Genomic DNA, 22,974 nt, shown 5'->3' with positions numbered 1-22,974 from the left:
TATATAGAAGGGGCATGTACATGTGCGGCTGCATACAGTATATAGAAGGGGCATGTACATGTGCAGCTGCATACAGTATATAGAAGGGGCATGTACATGTGCGGCTGCATACAGTATATAGAAGGGACATGTACATGTGCGGCTGCATACAGTATATAGAAGGGACATGTACATGTGCGGCTGCATACAGTATATAGAAGGGGCATGTACATGTGCGGCTGCATACAGTATATAGAAGGGGCATGTACATGTGCAGCTGCATACAGTATATAGAAGGGGCATGTACATGTGCAGCTGCATACAGTATATAGAAGGGGCATGTACATGTGCAGCTGCATACAGTATATAGAAGGGGCATGTACATGTGCAGCTGCATACAGTATATAGAAGGGGCATGTACATGTGCAGCTGCATACAGTATATAGAAGGGGCATGTACATGTGCAGCTGCATACAGTATATAGAAGGGGCATGTACATGTGCAGCTGCATACAGTATATAGAAGGGGCATGTACATGTGCAGCTGCATACATTATATAGAAGGGGCATGTACATGTGCAGCTGCATACAGTATATAGAAGGGGCATGTACATGTGCAGCTACATACAGTATATAGAAGGGGCATGTACATGTGCAGCTACATACAGTATATAGAAGGGACATGTACATGTGCAGCTGCATACAGTATATAGAAGGGGCATGTACATGTGCGGCTGCATACAGTATATAGAAGGGGCATGTACATGTGCAGCTACATACAGTATATAGAAGGAGCATGTACATGTGCAGCTACATACAGTATATAGAAGGGGCATGTACATGTGCGGCTGCATACAGTATATAGACGGGGCATGTACATGTGCAGCTGCATACAGTATATAGAAGGGGCATGTACATGTGCGGCTGCATACAGTATATAGAAGGGGCATGTACATGTGCAGCTACATACAGTATATAGAAGGAGCATGTACATGTGCAGCTACATACAGTATATAGAAGGGGCATGTACATGTGCGGCTGCATACAGTATATAGACGGGGCATGTACATGTGCAGCTGCATACAGTATATAGAAGGGGCATGTACATGTGCAGCTGCATACAGTATATAGAAGGGGCATGTACATGTGCGGCTGCATACAGTATATAGAAGGAGCACGTGCGGCTGCATACAGTATATAGAAGGGGCATGTACATGTGCGGCTGCATACAGTATATAGAAGGGGCATGTACATGTGCGGCTGCATACAGTATATAGAAGGGGCATGTACATGTGCGGCTGCATACAGTATATAGAAGGGGCATGTACATGTGCGGCTGCATACAGTATATAGAAGGGGCATGTACATGTGCGGCTGCATACAGTATATAGAAGGGACATGTACATGTGCAGCTGCATACATTATATAGAAGGGGCATGTACATCTGCGGCTGCATACAGTAGATAGAAGGGGCATGTACATGTGCGGCTGCATACAGTATATAGAAGGGGCATGTACATGTGCGGCTGCATACAGTATATAGAAGGGGCATGTACATGTGCAGCTGCATACAGTATATAGAAGGGGCATGTACATGTGCGGCTGCATACAGTATATAGAAGGGGCATGTACATGTGCGGCTGCATACAGTATATAGAAGGGGCATGTACATGTGCAGCTGCATACAGTATATAGAAGGGGCATGTACATGTGCAGCTACATACAGTATATAGAAGGGGCATATACATGTGCGGCTGCATACAGTATATAAAAGGGGCATGTACATGTGTGGCTGCATACAGTATATAGAAGGGGCATGTACATGTGCGGCTGCATACAGTATATAGAAGGGGCATGTACATGTGCGGCTGCATACAGTATATAGACGGGGCATGTACATGTGTGGCTGCATACAGTATATAGAAGGGGCATGTACATGTGCGGCTGCATACAGTATATAGAAGGGGCAGGTACATGTGCGGCTGCATACAGTATATAGAAGGGGCATGTACATGTGCGGCTGCATACAGTATATAGAAGGGGCATGTACATGTGCGGCTGCATACAGTATATAGAAGGGGCATGTACATGTGCGGCTGCATACAGTATATAGAAGGGGCATGTACATGTGCGGCTGCATACAGTATATAGACGGGGCATGTACATGTGTGGCTGCATACAGTATATAGAAGGGGCATGTACATGTGCGGCTGCATACAGTATATAGAAGGGGCATGTACATGTGCGGCTGCATACAGTATATAGAAGGGGCATGTACATGTGCGGCTGCATACAGTATATAGAAGGGGCATGTACATGTGCGGCTGCATACAGTATATAGAAGGGGCATGTACATGTGCGGCTGCATACAGTATATAGAAGGGACATGTACATGTGCAGCTGCATACATTATATAGAAGGGGCATGTACATGTGCGGCTGCATACAGTATATAGAAGGGGCATGTACATGTGCGGCTGCATACAGTATATAGAAGGGACATGTACATGTGCAGCTGCATACAGTATATAGAAGGGGCATGTACATGTGCGGCTGCATACAGTATATAGAAGGGGCATGTACATGTGCGGCTGCATACAGTATATAGAAGGGACATGTACATGTGCAGCTGCATACATTATATAGAAGGGACATGTACATCTGCGGCTGCATACAGTAGATAGAAGGGGCATGTACATGTGCGGCTGCATACAGTATATAGAAGGGGCATGTACATGTGCGGCTGCATACAGTATATAGAAGGGGCATGTACATGTGCAGCTGCATACAGTATATAGAAGGGGCATGTACATGTGCGGCTGCATACAGTATATAGAAGGGGCATGTACATGTGCGGCTGCATACAGTATATAGAAGGGGCATGTACATGTGCAGCTGCATACAGTATATAGAAGGGGCATGTACATGTGCAGCTACATACAGTATATAGAAGGGGCATATACATGTGCGGCTGCATACAGTATATAAAAGGGGCATGTACATGTGTGGCTGCATACAGTATATAGAAGGGGCATGTACATGTGCGGCTGCATACAGTATATAGAAGGGGCATGTACATGTGCGGCTGCATACAGTATATAGACGGGGCATGTACATGTGTGGCTGCATACAGTATATAGAAGGGGCATGTACATGTGCGGCTGCATACAGTATATAGAAGGGGCATGTACATGTGCGGCTGCATACAGTATATAGACGGGGCATGTACATGTGCAGTTGCAGGGGGGAGAATGCTCCTTAGCAGATGATTGGCCCATACAAGTGACAGCTTCCTAGCAGGCTCGCACATGTGAGTTTGGATCCTAACCCCCATGATTAAAAACTTCTGAACCCGAAAGATTTTCCCCCTTAATGACCAGGCCATTTTTCTGCGATATGGCATTGCGTTACTTAAACTGACAATTGCGCAGTCATGCAATGCTGTACCTAAATACAATTGATGTCCTTTTTTCCCCCCACAAATAGAGCTTTCCTTTGGTGGTATTTGATCACATGTGCGATTTATATTTTTTGCCCTATAAACAAAAAAAGAGCGACAATTCTTTGAAAAGAAAAACAATATTTTTTACTTTCTGCTATATAATAACATTGCCAATAAAAAAAATGTTAAAAATCTATTTTTTCATCATTTTAGGCCAATTTGTATTCTGCTACATATTGTTGGTAAAAAAAAAAAAACAATAAGCGTATTTTGATTGGTTTGTGCAAAAGTTATCGCATCTACAAACTAGGGGAAAGATCTATGTCATTTTTATTTATTTATTTTTTACTAGTAATGGTGGCAATCTGCGATTTTTAGTGGGACTGCAACATTGTGGCGGACACCTGACATTTTTGACACTTTTGGGGGGACCAGTGACATTACTACAGTAATCAGTGCTAAACTGACAATTGCGCAGTTGTGCGACACTGTACCCAAATAAAATTGATGTCCTTTTTTCCCACAAATAGAACTTTCTTTTGATGGTATTTAAGAAAAGGGGGGAATCCGCGCTCAGGATAAAAAGTGAAAAATTGGCTGCAGCCCACTTCAAGATATAGCCCTAAAAAGGGTTGTATGGTAAATATATAGAGAAGAGGGGAAGTGATTGGCGCTGCCTGTAAAGAGGTGTATCAAAAAAGTGTGTGGAATAAAGTATCGGAGGTTACTAATCAATGCCCTGGAACCATGTCTGGTATACAAACTCAACTCGCGCTAATGTGGAATGAAAGGGAGGGATAGGTGACCTGTGCAATATATATATAAATAGGTATCAAATCACTATACACAATTGATGTCACATAAAGCATAAATCAGCAGTATATCATACACATTAGCGCGAGTTCAGTTTGTATACCAGACAAGGTTACAGGGCATTGATTAGTAACCTCCGATACTTTATTCCACACACTTTTTTGATACACCTCTTTACAGGCAGCGCCAATCACTTCCCCTCTTCTCTATATATTTTGGTGGTATTTGATCAACTCTGCGATTTTTTGTTTTTGCGCTATAAACAAAAAAAGAGCGAAAATTCAGAAAAAAAAAAACCACAATTTTTTTTACTTACTGCTATAAAAAAGTTTAGGCCAATTTGTATTCTGCTACATATTTTTGGTTAAAAAAAAAAATCCCAAAAAGTATATAATAATTGGTTTGCGCAAAAGTTATAGCGTTTACAAACTATGGGATAGATTTTTGGACTTTTTATTATTTTTTTTTTGTTATTAGTAATGGTGGCGATCAGCGATTTCTATCGGGACTGCGACATTGCGGCACACAAATCGGACACTAAGTGACACTTTTTGGGGACCAGTGACATTATTACAGTGATCAGTGCTAAATAATATGCACTGTTACTGTACTAATGACACTGGCAGGGAAGGGGTTAACACCAGGGGCAATTAAAGGGTTGTGTCCCTAGGGGGTGCTTTCTAACTGTGGGGATGGGCTTTCAGCATGAACACAGAGACCTGTGTTCCTAAATAAGAGGAACACAGGATTCCTGTGTTCGTAACTGACAGAGTAGCAGTCTGCCGTGTTTACAATGGTAGAACGCCGTTCTGTCTCCACAAGGAGCGATTGCGGGTGCCCGGTGGCAATCGCGGCCGCCGGACCCGCTTATCGGCTTTCTCTGTGGCGAATGGGCGTGCACGTGCCCCCGCTAGCGGTCCCACAAAGCAGCATACACTTACATCGCTTCGTGGGACAGAGCCCGACCTGCTACAGTGAAATTGCGGCGGGCGGTCGTTAAGAGGTTAGGCACATAAAGGTGAAATGCGTCAGTCGGGGCTGTTCTAAGGAGAGGACTCTCAGCGTGCTTCTTTTATGAAGACCTGATGTCATCAGAGTGCAGCTTTCAGTTTGTTACCAGTGATGCTGCACTAAGGTGCGCTGCAGCACAACGCATAATGTTGCAGTCCATACGTTTGCATGAAATTTTGTGATGCTACAATGTAATATTAGCCATTGGTATGAGCGACCCCCAGGCTAATGTCAGCTGGGCGATTCTACAACTAGAGACAAATGGCTAGCAGTCACTCCTCTGGCTGTTTCTAAACACATCCTGCTGACAGCTTGTCAACTCAAATGGTCACATTGTTTGCAAATGACATGAAAGACTTGAATCTCTCAAGCAGGATTTGGTTTGATGCAGTGAATAAAGAGACCCTGTCACCAACTCCTGTACATGAAGGTAATCACAGCAGGGAGATGTACTCATACATAGGGTTAATTTACTAAAACTGGAGAGTGCAAAATCTGCTGCAGCTGTGCATGGTAGCCAATCAGCTTCTAACTTCAGCTTGTTCAATTACAGTGATTGTAACTGCCGGTTCACACTGATCCGACTTGTCAGGCAACTTGGTCGCCTGACAAGTAGCTCCCAATGCTGTGCAATGGAACCGTTCTAATCAGAGCGACTCAAGTCACTCCGACTTAGAAAAAGGTTCCTGCACTATTTTTTTTGCAAAGTCGGAGCGACTTGCATTGACTTACATTATGAGAAGTTGTTGCAAGCCGCACTGCACGGGCAACTTCATTAGTCGCCCGAAGTCGGGGTGACTTCGAGTTGGATTAGTGTGAACCGATTCTAAAGGTTCCTATTTTTTATTAAATAACAAACATGTTACACCCTCCTGCTTTGTGCAAGGGTTTTGCACAGAGCAGCCCCGATCCTCCTCTCCTGGGGTGCCCCCCACGGAGGGCCCTTCCCATGGGGGCACCCGTGCAGGTGAGCTCACGAGTCCCTCTGCTGCGTCCATTGACACAGACAGCAGAACTCGGCCCCCCCCCCCCGCCCCCCACTTTAGTGTCACTGGATTTGATTGACAGCAGCAGGAGCAATTTATCAATCTATCCTATGAGGGCCCGAGAAAGCGGCTGGAGCTGCTGGGCTCATCGCTGGAACATTTGGGTTCAGGTAAGAATAATGGGGGGGTCTGGGGGGCAGCTGCAACCAAGAAGGGTTTTCAACTTAATGTATAGACTGGATTAAGGTGAACAACCTTGAAACTTTACAACTACTTTAAAATTTGAGAATAAAAACCTGGAAGCTGATTGGTTTCTATGAGCTGCACTCTCCAGTTTCAGTAAATCAACCCCAGTGTGCCGTGATTTCTTGATTTCCCTCCCCTGCTGTGCAGAAACCAAAGCTTACCTTTTGAATCCCCTCCAAAGCTTCAGTTGGGTATACACTATAATATACTAAACACTAGGGCTGCAAGGACGCGTCAACGAAGTCGACTACGCCAACTACGAAAAATCGTCGATGTGCGCGAAAGGCGTTGACGCGTCAACGCGTGACGTCACACGCCCCCTGGCCGGCCGCAGCTCCGCTGTAAGCATTGCCGGGCCGGGTGAAATCCCCCCCCCGGGCTCCGTCCACACAGATGTCGGAGACAAGAGGACCATGAATACCTGTTCAGGGTGAGCGCTGACCGTCTCCAGCACCCCCGTACTCCGCCACAGCTTCAGCCGCAACACCTTCGCCATCCTCCCCGATCACCCAGGTACTCAGAGATGTCACATATGCGGCGCTACACCGGATGTGGCTTACTAAGTGGTCTGTACTAGGTGGGAGGGCTTACTGAGGGGTCTGCACTGGGAGGGGGGGGGCTTACTAAGTGGTCTGTACTAGGTGGGAGGGCTTACTGAGGGGTCTGCACTGGGAGGGGGGGGGCTTACTAAGTGGTCTGTACTAGGTGGGAGGGCTTACTGAGGGGTCTGCACTGGGAGGGGGCTTACTGAGGGGTCTGTATTAATTACAGGATTAATTAGCTAATCAAAAAAAACACTCAATTAAGCAAAAAAATAAAATAAAAATAATCATTAGATTAGTCGACTAATCGTAAAAATAATCGATAGATTAGTCGACAGACAAATTAATCGTTAGTCGCAGCCCTACTAAACACACTACACTATACCAAGGCCCCGTTCACACTTGTGTGACTTCTCCTGCGATTCGGGACTGCAAAGTCACATGACAAGTCGTTCTCCATGATTTCCAATGAGTACCGTTCATATCTGTGCGACTTCAAAGTAGTCCCTGCACTACTTTGGTTCGAATTTGCTGTGTTTTGAGGTCCATAGACATTAGGTGTTGCTTCAAGTCCAGTCAGAATCGCGTGACTTTTAGGTCGCACAAGTGTGAAAGGGGCCTAAATCATTTCCAAAGAAAATTTGTATGAACATTTTTATAACATTTGAATGCCATTCAAAATATTTCATTTGCTTTTAACAGTTATTTTTGGAATGAATAGTCTTTATCGAACGTAAACCACATCACATACACTGTTAGAAATTTGTACATTTCAGAAACATTTTCCATCCTGCTCCTTTGAATTTCCTTGGCATGCAGTCGAAAATAAACCACCCAGTAGCAGTTTTAGGCATTATCATGAAATACTATTGAACTCTTCACACTGATTATGTTGTACAATCCTGCTTGCGGCATTTTTGGTGCGGTAAAAAGCACCGCACGCACCAAAAACGCACCTCCCCATTGAAGTGAATGGAAACTGCATCAAAATTGCAGCACCTGTAGTTGCGTTGCGGTGCAGTTTAGTCACACTTCCTTTTTTCACAGGTGTAAAATGCACCAGAAACACGGCAAATACGTAGTAAACACACAACAAAAACACATATTTGTTATTACTGCGATTTTGCAGAGGAGCGGTGTGAAAGTAGCCTAACTGGCCAAATCCCCCGGTGAAAATAAAGAGAAGAAAGTCTAAGCCCCCGTTCAGATTGGCGCGATTTGACAGGAAATCGCAGCCTATTGCCAGCAATGGGAGAGTCTCAATTGGTGCGACGCTGACTTTGCGGCACCGCACTGATATCCAAATGTACTTCCTGCACTACTTTTAGCGACTTTAGGGGCGATTTCAATAGACATCTCTGCATGAACCCGCACAGATGTCTTTGATGTCGTCCCCGAAGTCGGACTGAAATACGGCTTTGATATCATGCGAGTTCAGAGCCGCATTCAGTGTGAACGGGGGCTTAAAAATGAAACAAACCTTTAAGAATCAGTAAGCTGCAATTTTATATGTTTGCTTTTGGGATTAATACCGCTTCAAATGTTTCCCTGGAGGGGGGGACCAATGGTAGAAGCGGCCTACAAAGTACAGTTCATTCTTAGAAACAAAGGACGGGTCGGAATGCCCAGAGGCTGTTTTGTACCACTTCATTAACCTCTTCCTGCCGGCTCCTCAAAGCTCTATAAGAGATTTAGGAAGCTGGGAGGTGGGGGCGTGGCTTAAGATCATGTGACCGCCATGATTGGCTGTCACGTGAACCGAAAGTTTTCAGTTTGCCGCCGGCCACTGTGCTGGGAGCGAGCAGGGCGTACGCTGTGCTCTCGGCACATCGCTATTGATTTCAATTCTCGCAAATATGAGGCCTCTCTGTGCTAAGGCCCAGGCGTGAGCCGGCGCCAAGGGGTTAAAACCGGCCCACCTATTTACGTGCGGCCGGCGCCAAAGGGTTAAAACCGGCCCACCTATTTACGTGTGGCCGGCGCCAAAGGGTTAAAACCAATAAAAAGTATTTGAAAAAAAAAAACAAAGGATGGGTATTTATTGTACACTTACTCCGGCCATAAACAGATCGAACAATTTCTGCCACACCGTCTGAATTTTGATCCAGCAGGTTGCTTGTGTTGACGTCGATCTATTGATCAGCTCCATTACAACCAGCCTGTTGGGTTTTTCTCATGTGAGCACTGTCAGCGGCTATAGCCACCAGCAGCTGTCATTGTATTCTGATGGCAAGGAAACCTCCCGCTGTCACAATACAATAGCGCAGTGGGAGGGATTGATGGTTGAAGCTGTGGTTGAAGGAAAAAAAATGGCATCATGTATGGATCACACTGTCTGCACACCAATTGCAACATTTTAGCGTGCGGTCAGCTGTCAGTTTTATTTGCTGGTGACTATGATGTCTTCTCCCCGGTGACTGATCACAATGGAGCCCATACAATGGCGATGGGGACCGTTTGATGCGTGTTCAGTGGGGAGGGGACGTTTTGATGCATGTTCAGTGGCGAAGGGACCGTTTGATGCGTGCTCAGTGGGGAGGGGACTGTTTGATGCGTGTTCAGTGGGGAGGGGACCGTTTAATGCGTGTTCAGTGGCGAGGGGACCGTTTGATGCGTGTTCAGTGGCGAGGGGTCGGTTTGATGCATGTTCAGTGGCGAGAGGACCTTTTGATGCATGTTCAGTGGCGAAGGGACCGTTTGATGCGTGTTCAGTGGCGAGGGGACCGTTTGATGCGTGTTCAGTAGTGAGGGGACGGTTTGATGAGTGTTCAGTGGCGAGGGGACCGCTTGATGCGTGTTCAGTGGGGAGGGGACCGTTTGATGCGTGTTCAGTGGCGAGGGGACCGTTTGATGCCTGTTCAGCGGCGAGGGGACCGTTTGATGCGTGTTCAGTGGCGAGGGGACCGTTTGATGCGTGTTCAGTGGGGAGGGGACCGTTTGATGCGTGTTCAGTGGCGAGGGGACCGTTTGATGCATGTTCAGTGGTGAGGGGACGGTTTGATGAGTGTTCAGTGGCGAGGGGACCGCTTGATGCGTGTTCAGTGGGGAGGGGACCGTTTGATGCGTGTTCAGTGGCGAGAGGACCTTTTGATGCGTGTTCAGTGGCGAGAGGACCTTTTGATGCGTGTTTAGTGGCGAGAGGACCTTTTGATGCGTGTTCAGTGGCGAGAGGACCTTTTGATGCGTGTTCAGTGGCGAGAGGACCTTTTGATGCGTGTTCAGAGGGGAGGGGACCGTTTGATGCGTGTTCAGTGGGGAGGGGACCGTTTGATGCATGTTCAGTGGTGAGGGGACGGTTTGATGAGTGTTCAGTGGCGAGGGGACCGCTTGATGCGTGTTCAGTGGGGAGGGGACCGTTTGATGCGTGTTCAGTGGGGAGGGGACCGTTTGATGCGTGTTCAGTGGGGAGGGGACCTTTTGATGCGTGTTCAGTGGCGAGAGGACCTTTTGATGCGTGTTTAGTGGGGAGGGGACCGTTTGATGCGTGTTCAATGATGCGTGTTCAGTGGGGAGGGGACCCTTGATGCGTGTTTAGCATACTATTGTTTTCCTTCCTAAACTTTATTTGAAGCATCACAAGTGACACTTCATTCATGTCTGTGCAAAATAGCAGTGACATATGATGCTACCCCATTGACCTGAATGGCCAAGTTTCACAGGTGCCTGTCAGCTCAACATGCCGTGTTAAATATGCGGAGACCTGCAAACAGCCCCCTCTGGTGGTATTTTACAATTAGGGTGGGTAAAACTGTGGCTCATCTTTCTGGTTTTACTGCCCCGGGCCACCCAGTGACAGAGGCCTAGCAGTGTGAATGGGGAACACAGGTTACGATTGCTCCCTATGTGCCCCAGCTGTGGTGACTGGTACTGATCCGGTGTGGATGACCGCACGCGGTGTGAATGGGGGACACAGGCTACCATTGCTCCCTATGTGCCCCAGCTGCGGTGATTGGTACTGATCCAGCATGGAATACTACAGATGACCGCATGCAGTGTGAATGAGGGACACAGGCTACCATTACATTCTATGTGCCCCAGCTGTGATGATCGGTACTGATCTGGTGTGGATGACCGCACACGGTGTGAATGGGGGACACAGGCTACCATTGCTCTCTATGTGCCCCAGATGTGGTGATTGGTACTGATCCGGTGTGGATGATGGCACGCGGTGTGAATGGGGGACACAGGCTACCATTACATCCTATGCGCCCCAGCTGCAGTGATTGGTACTGATCCGGTGTGGATGACCGCACGCGGTGTGAATGGGGGACACAGGCTACCATTACCCTATGTGCCCCAACTGCGGTGATTGGTACTGATCCGGTGTGGATGACCGCGTGCGGTGTGAATGGGGGACACAGGCTACCATTGCTCTCTATGCGCCCCAGCTGCGGTGATTGGTACTGATCCGGTATGGAGGACCGCACGCGGTGTGAATGGGGGACACAGGCTACCATTACCCTATGTGCCCCAGCTGCGGTGATTGGTACTGATCCGGTGTGGATGGCCGCACGTGGTGTGAATGGGGGACACAGGCTACCATTACCCTATGTGCCCCAGCTGCGGTGATTGGTACTGATCCGGTGTGGATGGCCGCACGCGGTGTGAATGGAGGACACAGGCTACCATTACCCTATGTGCCCCAACTGCGGTGATTGGTACTGATCCGGTGTGGATGGCCGCACGTGGTGTGAATGGGGGACACAGGCTACCATTACCCTATGTGCCCCAGCTGCGGTGATTGGTACTGATCCGGTGTGGATGGCCGCACGCGGTGTGAATGGAGGACACAGGCTACCATTACCCTATGTGCCCCAACTGCGGTGATTGGTACTGATCCGGTGTGGATGACCGCACGCGGTGTGAATGAGGGACACAGGCTACCATTGCTCTCTATGCGCCCCAGCTGCAGGATTGGTACTGATCCGGTGTGGATTACCGCACGCGGTGTGAATGGGGGACACAGGTTACCATTACATCCTATGTGCCCCAGCTGCGGTGATTGGTACTGATCCGGTGTGGATGGCCGCACGCGGTGTGAATGGAGGACACAGGCTACCATTACCCTATGTGCCCCAACTGCGGTGATTGGTACTGATCCGGTGTGGATGGCCGCACGTGGTGTGAATGGGGGACACAGGCTACCATTACCCTATGTGCCCCAGCTGCGGTGATTGGTACTGATCCGGTGTGGATGGCCGCACGCGGTGTGAATGGAGGACACAGGCTACCATTACCCTATGTGCCCCAACTGCGGTGATTGGTACTGATCCGGTGTGGATGACCGCACGCGGTGTGAATGAGGGACACAGGCTACCATTGCTCTCTATGCGCCCCAGCTGCAGGATTGGTACTGATCCGGTGTGGATTACCGCACGCGGTGTGAATGGGGGACACAGGTTACCATTACATCCTATGTGCCCCAGCTGCGGTGATTGGTACTGATCCGGTGTGGATGGCCGCACGCGGTGTGAATGGAGGACACAGGCTACCATTACCCTATGTGCCCCAACTGCGGTGATTGGTACTGATCCGGTGTGGATGGCCGCACGTGGTGTGAATGGGGGACACAGGCTACCATTACCCTATGTGCCCCAGCTGCGGTGATTGGTACTGATCCGGTGTGGATGGCCGCACGCGGTGTGAATGGAGGACACAGGCTACCATTACCCTATGTGCCCCAACTGCGGTGATTGGTACTGATCCGGTGTGGATGACCGCACGCGGTGTGAATGAGGGACACAGGCTACCATTGCTCTCTATGCGCCCCAGCTGCAGGATTGGTACTGATCCGGTGTGGATGGCCGCACGCGGTGTGAATGGGGGACACAGGTTACCATTACATCCTATGTGCCCCAGCTGCGGTGATTGGTACTGATCCGGTGTGGATGACCGCACGCGGTGTGAATGGGCCCCTTGGCGCTGATCTAGAGATGGAATTTTTGAAAGAATGTCATGAAAAATGAAGTAACCCTTTAAATGTGAGCCCCATGTAACCCATAATGTCCATCATACAGAGAGATCCCCTTCACCATCCCAGTACAAGGTGTCAATCATCTGTGTAATCAGGAATGATACATTGAGTGTCACCCTCCAATGACAGTGCAGATGGGGCTCCCTGTCATCTGATTGATTACAATGGAGCCCATAGTGATCGGATGTGTGTGTGGGGTGACGAGGAACTTCCCCCGATCATCTCTCTCCTCACACACCAGCCATCCTTCAGAGGAGGACACACACACTCCGCACACACTCCGATCATCTCCCACTTATGTCTATCGGACGTGACACCGATCCCTGGGATCGCTCGGCACATCGGCCACCGCACAGTCTTTACACAGAGCGCGGTGTGCCCGGCTGTGCTATGCTCATTCAGGGGCACCGTGCCCTGCTACCTCTCGGGAACTCACCGTGCTCACCGCCGTTCACTGCTGGGGAGGCAAGACTTCCCGGCGCATCCCCAGCTGCCAACGGCGCATGCGCAGCTTACTCTCGCTTCACCAGTAATTGCTGTCGACGCGAGACTTGCCTGCGCATGCGTAGTGAAGGGGAAGATTGTGTAGGAGAGTTAGTTGGCTGGGGGGGACATTGGTGATCGTCTGGGAGCACGGCTTTACACATGGTCCATACAAGTGTGCAATACCACAACAATATGGGGGCACACAATGCGAGGAATGTGCTTAGATGAGTTACTCTTTTCTGTAGTAAAGTTAAATCCCTACTCTACCCCTCTTACCCTTTACTCCCAGCATATTACAGTCCCCCTTACCTTTATTATTATTATTATATAGGATTTATATAGCGCTGACAGAAGGGCCGGTGCAAGGATTTTTGGCGCCCTAGGCAAAGTTAAAATTGTCGCCCCCCCCCCACACCATATGCTGGGCCAACAATGTGAAAAGAGAATTACAATATGAAGGGGAATTTTTTCCTTTAATCATATACTGTGTGTTGTTATTAGTGGGAAAAATATTGTTACCTCTCGGATAAGAAAAATAGACTTTTCACTTAGTTTAGTGAATGTGGGGAAAAATCCTGTTTGTATTCAGCAGCAAGATTGTCTTAGGCTTTTATGCTTCATCAGAGGCTCTCCTCCCCCACTGCTATCCTTCATCAGAGGCTCTCCTCCCCCACTGCTATCCTTCATCAGAGGCTCTCCTCCAGCACCACTATCCTTCATCAGAGGCTCTCCTCCAGCACCGCTATCCTTCATCAGAGGCTCTCCTCCCCCACCGCTATCCTTCATCAGAGGCTCTCCTCCCCCACCGCTATCCTTCATCAGAGGCTCTACTCCAGCACCGCTATCCTTCATCAGAGGCTCTCCTCCCCCACCGCTATCCTTCATCAGAGGCTCTCCTCCAGCACCGCTATCCTTCATCAGAGGCTCTCCTCCCCCACCGCTATCCTTCATCAGAGGCTCTCCTCCCCCACCGCTATCCTTCATCAGAGGCTCTCCTCCAGCACCGCTATCCTTCATCAGAGGCTCTCCTCCCCCACCGCTATCCTTCATCAGAGGCTCTCCTCCAGCACCGCTATCCTTCATCAGAGGCTCTCCTCCCCCACCGCTATCCTTCATCAGAGGCTCTCCTCCCCCACCGCTATCCTTCATCAGAGGCTCTCCTCCAGCACCGCTATCCTTCATCAGAGGCTCTCCTCCCCCACCGCTATCCTTCATCAGAGGCTCTCCTCCCCCACCGCTATCCTTCATCAGAGGCTCTCCTCCAGCACCGCTATCCTTCATCAGAGGCTCTCCTCCCCCACCGCTATCCTTCATCAGAGGCTCTCCTCCAGCACCGCTATCCTTCATCAGAGGCTCTCCTCCCCCACCGCTATCCTTCATCAGAGGCTCTCCTCCCCCACCGCAATCCTTCATCAGAGGCTCTCCTCCCCTACCGCTATCCTTCATCAGAGGCTCTCCTCCCCCACCGCTATCCTTCATCAGAGGCTCTCCTCCCCCACTGCTATCCTTCATCAGAGGCTCTCCTCCAGCACCTTTATCCCTCATCAGAGGCTCTCCTCCGGCACCACTATCTTTCATCAGAGGCTCTCCTCCCCCACCGCTATCCTTCACCAGAGGCTCTCCTCCCCCACCGCTATCCTTCATCAGAGGCTCTCCTCCCCCATCGCAATCCTTCATCAGAGGCTCTCCTCCAGCACCGCTATCCTTCATCAGAGGCTCTCCTCCTTCACCTCTATCCTTCATCAGAGGCTCTCCTCCCCCCCACCGCTATTCTTCATCAGAGGCTCTCCTCCCCCACCGTTATCCTTCATCATAGGCTCTCCTCCCCCACCGCTATCCTTCATCAGAGGCTCTCCTCCCCCACCGCTATCCTTCATCAGAGGCTCTCCTCCCCCACCGCTATCCTTCATCAGAGGCTCTCCTCCAGCACCGCTATCCTTCATCAGAGGCTCTCCTCCCCCACCGCTATCCTTCATCAGAGGCTCTCCTCCAGCACCGCTATCCTTCATCAGAGGCTCTCCTCCCCCACCGCTATCCTTCATCAGAGGCTCTCCTCCCCCACCGCAATCCTTCATCAGAGGCTCTCCTCCCCTACCGCTATCCTTCATCAGAGGCTCTCCTCCCCCACCGCTATCCTTCATCAGAGGCTCTCCTCCCCCACTGCTATCCTTCATCAGAGGCTCTCCTCCAGCACCTTTATCCCTCATCAGAGGCTCTCCTCCGGCACCACTATCTTTCATCAGAGGCTCTCCTCCCCCACCGCTATCCTTCACCAGAGGCTCTCCTCCCCCACCGCTATCCTTCATCAGAGGCTCTCCTCCCCCATCGCAATCCTTCATCAGAGGCTCTCCTCCAGCACCGCTATCCTTCATCAGAGGCTCTCCTCCTTCACCTCTATCCTTCATCAGAGGCTCTCCTCCCCCCCACCGCTATTCTTCATCAGAGGCTCTCCTCCCCCACCGTTATCCTTCATCATAGGCTCTCCTCCCCCACCGCTATCCTTCATCAGAGGCTCTCCTCCCCCACCGCTATCCTTCATCAGAGGCTCTCCTCCCCCACCGCTATGCTTCATCATAGGCTCTCCTCTAGCACCGCTATCCTTCATCATAGGCTCTTCTCCTGCACCGCTAATCTTCATCATAGACTCTACTCCACCACCACTATCCATAGAAGAGCCTATGATGAAGGATAGCGGTGCTGGAGAAAAGCCTATGATGAAGGATAGCGGTGCTGGAGGAGAGCCTATGATGAAGGATAGCGGTGGGGGAGGAGAGCTTCTGATGAAGGATAGCGGTGCTGGAGGAGAGCCTATGATGAAGGATAGCGGTGGGGGAGGAGAGCTTCTGATGAAGGATAGCGGTGGTGGAGGAGAGCCTATGTTCAAGGATAGTGGTGGTAAAGGAGAACTTATGTTGATGGATAGTGGTGGTGGAGGAGAGCCGATGATGAAGGATATCGGTTTTGGAGGGGAGCCTATGATGGATAGTGGTGGTGGAGGAGAGAGAGCCTATGATGACGGATAGCGGTGGGGGAAGAGAGCCTCTGATGAAGGATAGCGGTGGTGGAGGAGAGTCTATGGGGAAAAATAGCGGTGGTGGAGGAGAGCCTATGTTCAAGGATAGTGGTGGTAAAGGAGAACTTATGTTGATGGATAGTGGTGGTGGAGGAGAGCCGATGATGAAGGATATCGGTTTTGGAGGGGAGCCTATGATGGATAGTGGTGGTGGAGGAGAGAGAGCCTATGATGAAGGATAGCGGTGGGGGAGGAGAGCCTCTGATGAAGGATAGCGGTGGTGGAGGAGAGTCTATGGGGAAAAATAGCGGTGGTGGAGGAGAGCCTATGTTCAAGGATAGTGGTGGTAAAGGAGAACCTATGTTGATGGATAGTGGTGGTGGAGGTGAGCCTATGATGAAGGATAGCGGTTGTAGAGGGGAGCTTATGATGGATAGTGGTGGTGGAGGAGAGAGAGCCTATGATGAAGGATAGCGGTGGTGCAGGAAAACCTATGATGGATAACGGTGGTGGAGGGGTTAAAACCCCTTCATACAGTGAGTAAGTGAATACTTACCCTGGTGGCTGGCGGAGTCGGTGCTGAGTCAAACTTCCTGACTCGCACATTAGGTCTCCCCCGCCCCATCTCCTCCGCCGGCTGACGTCATCGGCAGGGGAAACCCAATGCGCGGCACCACCGCTACGAAGATTTCCGATGCTTGAGCCCGGAGCTCAGCCCTGACACTCACACACTCATTTCAAAAGCGCCCAGGCAGCCACGTGCACCGCCGGCACAGGTACAGCACAACAGGAGGGGTGCCGCCCGCACCCGCCAGTCCATACTGATTCCGGAGCCGGGGTGCAGCAAGTAGGAATGCTCGCCCCCTGCTGAGTTGTGCCCTAGGCGACTGCCCGGGTCACCTTACAGGTAGCGCCGGCCCTGGCTGACAGTGTACGCAGCATTTTACAACTTGAGGGTAGACAGTGCAAATACAATACACTTTAATACAGAAGGAATCAGAGGGCCCTGCTCGTTAGAGCTTACAATCTAAGAGGGAGGGTCAAGAGATACAAGAGGTAAAAACTGTGGGGGATGGGCTGATGGAGAAAAAAGTACAGTTGTTAGGTGGGTGTTTCTGAAGAGATGAGTTTTCAGGGATCGTCTGAAAGTGGACAAATTAGGAGATAGTCAGACAGATTGGGGTAGAGCATTCCAGAAGATGGGAGAGGCTCGGGAGAAGTCCTGGAGGCGAGCATGGGAGCTAGAGAGCAGGAGGTCCTGGGAGGAATGAAGAGAATGAGTTGGTTTACCCTCTCCCCACACATTTTCCCTAATCTTCCCAGTTTTCCCTCTTGTACTACTCCGCTTCCCACCACCCCCTTACCTTCTTTCCTTCCCCCTCCCTCTTACCACACTCCCCTTACAACACCCCCTTACACCCCCACTCATCACCTCCCCTACCCTTTTCCCCTCCTATCACCCACCCCATCATCTCCTCTACCACCCCCCAACCCTTACCACCCCCTTCCCCTTTTCCCTCTCTTGCCACCCCCTTACCTTTTTCCCTTTCCCCCTCTTACCCTCCCCCCTTATCACCTTTCCCCCTCTTACCACTCCCCCTAACCTTTCCCCCCTTACCACCCCCTTTCTCTTTAGCCCCTCTTAACACCCCCTCTTCACCTCCCCTACCCCCCCTCTTACCACCACCCTTAACCTTTCACCCCTCTTTGCCCTTTTCCCCCTCTTACCACCCCTTACCTTTTTCCCCCCTCTTATCACCCCTTACCCTTTCCCCCTCTTACCTTTTTTTACCCCTCTTATCACCCCCTTACCTTTTTTTCCACCTCTTATCACCCCCTTACCCCTTTCCCCTCTTACCACCCTCCTTTACCTTTCCCCTCCTTTACCTTTTACCACCCCCTTTACCTTTCCCCCTCCTTACCCTTTCCCCCTCATTCAACCCCCCCTTACCCTTTCCCCCCTCTTACCACCCCCTCACCTTACCTTTTTTCCCCTTCTTACAACCCTCCTTACCTTTTCTGATGGGTTATGCACAAAATAATTAGTCACATGCCCAGATATCCAGCAGTGTTGTGTAGGGTGCTGCACCCCTGTCCTCACATCTTTTTCTCTGACATATGGGAGCCGGCTGTCTCTTCTGGGTTCTTGGTGCTGGCCCCTGATGACTTCACAGCACATATACAGAACATCATCAGGGGCCCACTTGGAAGAAACAGGAAGAGGCTGCTGGCCCCCTGATGATGCACAATAGAGTATCCCTAGGCCTCATGGGATGTGTAGTGTGGGTATGCCAGGAGGCTGGAGCCTGGAGGCATTAAATACATCATTTCTGTTTGAGAATTCCTGCAAAGCCAAAGACTCAGCTAAGGGTCGTATTTCAATCCTATACAATCTCCTTATGGATCCATTTCATTCATAAGCTTCTATATATGAAATAATGGAAAGGAGACCTTGGCATCACGTTAAATGTATCCGACATCAAGGAAAAAAAAAGGTGATAGGGGAGGGAGCTCCAGCACACACCCTGTGATTAAAAGCCTCAGCTCTGTTCCTGTGTGCTGTGTGAAGGAGGGTGTGTCCCTTCCCTCTAAACAGCTCTCACTGATGTTGATTTACTAAACCTGGAGAGTTCAAAATTAGGTGCAGCTCTATAAACAAATCAATCAGCTTCCAGGTTATTTTGTCAAAGCTTAACCACTTGCCGACCGCCGCAAGTACATATACTGCGGCTGGGCAAAGTGACGTATCGGTACGTCACTCGCCAGCGAGCCAATAGGGGGCTAGCGTGCTCCACCGGAGGCGCGCTCCTGCCCCCGCTCGTTCACTGCCATCCCAGCGCGAGTGACCGGTGGCTCCCATGTCCGCTGGTCACTCACGATCTCCCGCTGGAGAGGGAGAAAGGAAGACGGCTAATGTAAACAAATCCACCTGTCATTCTCCCTGGTGTAACTGCAGAGATCATACAATCCTGCTATGTAGAATCGTATGTCTCTGTGGTTACATCAAAAGCCACGCCCCTTGACAGTTAGAAGCACTCCCCTAAGGACACACTTAACCCCTGGATCTCTAATAAAGTTAACTCCTTCCCTGCCAGTGTAATTTTTACAGTAACAGTGCATATGTATAGCACTGATTACTGTAGTAATGTAACTGGTACCCCCAAAAATGTCAAAAATGTCAGCCAAGGGTCCGATCTGTCCGCCACCAAGTCGCTGTGCCCAAAAAAAAAAACCCAGATCGCCGCCATTACTAGTTAAAAAAAAAACAATAAAAATGACACAAATATTTCCCGTAGTTAGTAAACGCAATAACTTTTGCGCAAACCAATCAAAATACGCTTATTTCGATTTTTTTCACCAAAAATATGTAGCAGAAAACAAATTGGCCTTAAATGTTAAAAAATTTTTATTTTTACATTTTTTTAGGGGGAATTTCATATAAAAAAAATGGGAAAATATTGTTATTTTTTCAAAATTGTCGCTCTTTTTTTGTTTATAGCGCAAAAAGTAAAAATCGCACAGGTGATCAAATACCACCAAAAGAAAGCTTTGTTTGTGGGAAAAAAAGGACGTCAATTTCATTTGGGTACAGCGTCGCATGACCGCGCAATTGTCAGTTAAAATCACGCAGTGCTGAATCGCAAAATAGGCCCTGGTCTTTGAGCAGCCAAATCCTCCGGGGCTTAAGTGATTAAAGGAGTTGTAAAGTCAGAAGGTTTTATATCTTAATGCATTCTATGCATTAAAATAAAAAGCCTTCTGTGTCCAAGCACTCCCTAATACTTACCTCAGCCCCATCTCTATCCAACTGTGTCCACAAGTCCCTCGGCTGTCCGGGACTCTCATTCCTAATTGGCTAAGACACAGCAGTGGCACCATTGGTTCTCACTTACATAGTTACATAATAGTTGAGGTTGAATAAAGACAACAGTCCTTCCAGTTCAATCTGTGCAGGTCCTTTGGGCACTTCTGTCAATCAAGGTCAGTTAGCCAATCAGGAGAAAGAGGGGCGGGGCCAAAGGGCAGCTTTGTGTCTGAATGGAGGCACGGAGCTGCAGATCGGCTCGGTGCCCCCATAGTAAGCTGTTTGCTGTGGGGGCACTCCACAGGAGGGAGGGGCCAGGAGCAGCCAAGAGGGACCAGAAAAGAGGAGGATTAGGGCTGCTCTGTGCAGTGGTTTTCATGTTTGTTATTTACAAAATAAAACCACAAGACTTTACAATTACTTTGATTGAACAAGCTGAAGTTAGCAGCTGATTGGCTACCATGCACAGCTGCACCAGATTTTGCACTTTCCAGTTTTAGTAAATCAAACTCAGTAAGCTCTGCAGAGTGTAATCTCAGCTCTCCACCCCCTGCTTTCTGAAAGCTCAGACAAACAATATAAATTGTGCCCTTTAAATGGATGTAGGGAAGAGAAGACTGCAGATAAACAGGTACAATGTACTGTATGTAGGAGGATTTGATTAATCTCTGTGTCTCAGCTGAGACCAATCACTTCTCTGGGTATAGATAAGGATTTACAACGACTTTAGTATTGATGGCCACTTGTTTATTGCACCCCAATGGGCTTGATGGTAATTGAGTTTTTATCATTCCTTATTCTGTGTATCTATACGTATTGCAATATCTGTTTATCCAAGTTTCCTGTAAGTCTGTACTCTTATCTGTAAGGTGAACCTCCATCATCACTGCGTTGTTGCCACTACCATCTTCTCTGATGCTTCTTTCAAACCAGAATCCTATTTCTCGGGGTCATCGTACACACTACAATCTTTCTACAAGCAACGTTAGGTTTATGAAGTATGACCTCCCTATCCAATCAATTACTATCCACTCAGGAAGGTACTTGCACTACATAGTTGTTGATAGATCCAAAATAGCTTGTACAATCTGATTGTAATGTGTGTAATGAGCTTTAGGGCTCTTTCACACACTCCGCTCCGTCGGCAGACTCCGTTTATCTCAGCGGGGGATCAATCCGCCGATCCCCCGCTGAGCAGGAGAATGACAGCTGTTCTCCGTGCTGTGTGCGGAGACAGAGCTGTCAGAGCCCCATTCATCTCTATGGCGAAATCGGATGGGAACGGACTGCCGGTCCATTCTCATCCGATCCCATCCCATCCAATCCGCTGGACAGATGGAAAATAGGGTTTCCATCCATCCAGATTAAACGTATCGGATCGAATGTCAGCGGACATGTTTCCGCTGACATCCGATGCCCCATAGGGATGCATGGGGGGACCGTTCAGATCCGCCAAAAAAACTGACAGGCGGATCTGAACGGTCCGCCTGTGTGAAAGGGGCCTTAGGCTTTTGGGCACTTACTGATGTAACTCCTATGCGTATGCAGAAATTACACTGGGGGGGGATCTACTAAAACTGGTGCACAAAGAATCTGCTGCTGCTGTGCAAAGCAACCAATCATCTTCTAGGTTTTATTGTCAAAGCTTAAAGCGGTATTGAACCCAAAACCAAAAATGTATTATATTGTAACTTGCCAATCTTTAGATGTGGTGGGCACATCCGTTTTCTTTTCTTTGGCTTTTTTCCCCTCTGTGATCCAGTAAAACACCTTCTGTATTCGTGAGACCCCACTCTGGATGAATGAGCACAGGAAGCACAGCAGGCAGCAGCATTGACAGTCAGGGAGGTGGTAGTGTTTAATGTATTAGCAGATTTAGATATAAAAACAACAACACATACTTTATTAACAGTTACAGCAAACAATTTTTTCCTTTTGAGATAAAGGTTTAACATAAATAATTAAAATCTAGTTATTTTAATCACCCCTGCCAGTGTCAAATGGTTTGTCTCATCCATGTAAACTGATACATTCTGCTAGAGAGCTTGTGCTTTTAAAAAACAACAGACTTGCTGGCTGGATCACCAGATGTGAATTCAAACAAAAAAAAGCCTAAAAAAGAAAATGAATGCAGCCATCACATCTAAGAATTGGTAAACTACAATATCATACATTTTTGCTTTTGGGTTTATTACAGCTTTAATTGAACAAGCTGAACCAGATTTTGTGTGCTCCAGTTTTAGTAAATCCTCCCAATTTTCTCACTTCTGCAGTTTAAAGTGTATCTAACTCCAAGAACAAACTGTAACATATGGCAGTTTACCAGTCTAGATGTGGTGGCTGCATTCGTTTTCTTTTTTTGAGACTAAGAAAATTTTTAGCAAGTACAGAAAATACAATTGATCTTGCCAGCAATGCATTATCCTTATTGTGTCCTGTGATCTGAGATCACAAAATAAATAATCTTATCTTCCTTTTGTAATCTACTAATCCCATCAATCCACCTTGTAATGGAGATAAACAAACCCAGACGTGTTTGAAGTCCAGGCTGTGTGACAAGCATAGCTCCTTCCATAGATACCATTGGGGAGTGAGTGTAGACAGGATCACCAGGTGAATTAAAGTGCAAAAAACAAAATGCATGCAACCGCTACATCTAAGGATTGGTAAATTGCAATA

General features: G+C 48.7%; 1 protein-coding gene across 1 annotated transcript in view; it reads right to left on the bottom strand.

Annotated features, from left to right (window-relative positions):
• LOC309556230 (ubiquitin-conjugating enzyme E2 E2) overlaps positions 1–13,519 on the bottom strand; it is a 370,216-nt gene extending 356,697 nt beyond the window's left edge. Inside the window, exon 1 of the mRNA XM_082258633.1 lies at positions 13,428–13,519. The gene's annotated coding sequence lies outside the window, so the exon portion shown is untranslated. The remainder of the gene's footprint in view (positions 1–13,427) is intronic.
• Positions 13,520–22,974: the final 9,455 nt, after the last annotated feature.

The sequence above is a fragment of the Pelophylax lessonae genome (assembly GCF_965119305.1).
Source record: "Pelophylax lessonae genome assembly, chromosome: 5".
In the NCBI taxonomy this organism is placed as follows: Eukaryota; Metazoa; Chordata; class Amphibia; order Anura; family Ranidae; genus Pelophylax; species Pelophylax lessonae.
Note: the sequence above shows the minus strand (reverse complement) of the source record. Positions and strands in the feature narration are given on the sequence as shown.